Genomic DNA, 2,611 nt, shown 5'->3' with positions numbered 1-2,611 from the left:
CCAGGTGCTGAATGAAGCAGGCGCTTTGTGGGAAAAATACGCATCTAATAATTGCTGTGAAAAAGTGTGTTGCAGTGCACAGACACAAAGGGATGAAAGGAGGCTGCGTTAACATCCTGACATTTCCTTGCTTCTGAATTCTTGTCTCAGGCATCCCTAACATCCTTTTATGGCAGCTTTTGCAGCCAGTTTCCTCAAACAAAGAAAAGGAAATGGGATTTCCAAAACACCCTGGGACAGTGCTGGTGGTGAGGGGCTCCAGCCATTGACCCACAGCATGGACGGGGCCAACTCCCTTCTCAGGAGCTGCTGGCTGAGGTGGGGAGGTGATGAGGATTAGAGCTCCTTGTTGTCATCTCACCAGTACCAAAACTCAAAGATCCCACCACGGGGAGCACCTGAGACCCTGCCCACTGGCCCTGCTGGCAGTGCCCACTCCCCTTTCCCCACGGTGCAGCTCTGCAGAGCCAGGACCACCCAGCTGGGAGGGGACAAAGGAGAAGAGGTTCTGCACTGCTCCCTGAGCTCCACCAAAGCACCCTGTCCTCCTCTGAAGGCCTCTGCAATCCCAGCCTGTCTGTGCTTGAAATTTCAAGTTGTTCTGAAGGCAGCAAGTTAACAAGATTTGGAAACCAGGTCAGTGGAAGAAGCTCAATTAGTTTGCTGAACCGTGGGGACCAGCTCACATCGTGTCTGCTTTATTGACTCCTCGAATGGGCGTTATTGATATGAGACACGTGAGTGGGGGGTCCTGAGCTCTCCCCTCGAGAAGGGGACACCTCGACAGTCCTCAGGCACAGGGAAACTTCACAAAGGGCTCCAAATCAGCACTGTGGGACAGCTCAAGCCATCCCACTGGGCTGTATCATAGAATCATCATAGAATTATAGACTGGCCTGGGTTGGAAGGGACTTACAGATCATCTCGTTCCAACCTCTCTGCCATGGGCAAGGACATCTTTCACTGTCTAAGGTTGGTCCAAGCCCTATCCTGGTCTTGCACACTCACAGGGATGGGGCAGCCACAGCTTCTCTGGGCAACCTGTGCTAGTGCCTCACCACCCTCACAGGGAAGAATTTCCTCCCAATATCTAATCTAAAACTACTCTTTCAGTTTGAAGCCATTCCCCCTTGTCCTGTCACTACATGCTCCACCCTTCTTGTATCAGCAGCTCTGTTCCCCCCAGCCCTACAGGAACTTCCAGGCTCCCACCCCCACTGCTAGTCCTGCTCTTTTCAGCCACCTGACACCGCTGGGGAGGGGACAGCCGAAGGGGACAGCCAGCAAGGCTTGCAGAGAGCAGGCTGCATCACTGGCAGCACAGGCGTAGCTCACACGACCAGCTACCTGTCTTGTCACGTCACCGCGAACATCTGCTGCCGCAAATAAAACAGCAAGAGAAAGGGAAAGCAAAAGGCCCTCTCTGAGCGGCATTCCAGCCCCAGGAGCGGGAGAGATGCGGCGCCTGTCATGCTGCATGAAAAACCTCTTTCATTAGCTCACATCTTGGAATCACAGCACAGCTTCTCGGGGGCTCCACAGGCAGGCGGGCACAGCCCCATCTCCGCAGGCGCCTGGGGAGCAGCCTGGGTATGGCTTTATACTGATAGAGAGCCGTCTCACCGACAAAACAAGGAGCTGAGGGCTTTGAAGCCCTTCCAGGAATCCTGATGCCAGCAGAGAAGGCTGCTTGCTGATATCGAGAGGAAAGCCCCCTCTCCATCCTGCAGCCATACAGACACCCACAGCTCCCTCTCTGGTCCTGGCGTGGGACAGACACTGAGGCTGCCAGGAAAGCCATGAGTGCCAGCCTGGACAGCTGCGGGAGGGAACCTTTGCACTAGAGCAAATCCAGTTTTCTTCATAAACTGTATCCCTCCGCCCCCCCCCCCCTCCTCCCCCCCGCCTCTGTCCTGGAACGGAATTTCTTGGATGCTGAGGCACTGCAGGGCCAAGAGGGAGAGTGAGCAGTGTGGGGCCGGCAGCAGGTGTCACCCAGGGCTGGGTGGGAGCCCTGTGACATGGAGGGACCAGCCAAGGGGCTTAAGAGCTGCAGGCAGAGGCACAGGCAGAACCACAGGCAGCACTGATGGCAGGGCAGCGGGCAGGACTGAAAACAGGGCAACTGGAAGGGCAGGGAAGCAGGCAGGACAGAGCAGGGCAGGGCAGCGGGCAGAACTGCAGGCAGGACTGCGGGCAGGGCAGTGGGCAGGACTGCAAGAAGGGCAAGGCAGCAGGCAGGGCATCAGGCAGGGCATAGCAGAGAATGGCAGTGAACAGGACTGCAGGTAGGGCAGCAGGCAGGGCAACAGGCAGGATTGCAGGCAGGGTAGCGGGCAGGGCATGGCAGAGCAAGGCAAAACACGGCAGTGGGCAGGACTGCAGGCAGGACAGGGCAGGACATCGGGCAGGGCAGCGGGCAAGGCTGCAGGCAGGACAGGCAGTGCGACCCCGGGTCCGTGCTCGGCTGCATGACCCGGTCCGTGTCCCGGTCCTTGTCGCGGTCCGTGTCCCGGCAGCCGCCGTCCCCGCAGTGCCCCGCGCCCCCGGCCCGGTCGCGGCCGCGGGCGGTGCCGCCGGGGCGGGGCGGGGCGGTGCCGGCGCTGCGCGG

This window comes from Corapipo altera, unplaced genomic scaffold, assembly GCF_003945725.1.
Source record: "Corapipo altera isolate COAL_440 unplaced genomic scaffold, ASM394572v1 75, whole genome shotgun sequence".
Classification (NCBI taxonomy): Eukaryota; Metazoa; Chordata; class Aves; order Passeriformes; family Pipridae; genus Corapipo; species Corapipo altera.
The sequence above is the reverse complement of the archived record's forward strand: the minus strand, read 5'-3'. Positions refer to the sequence as shown.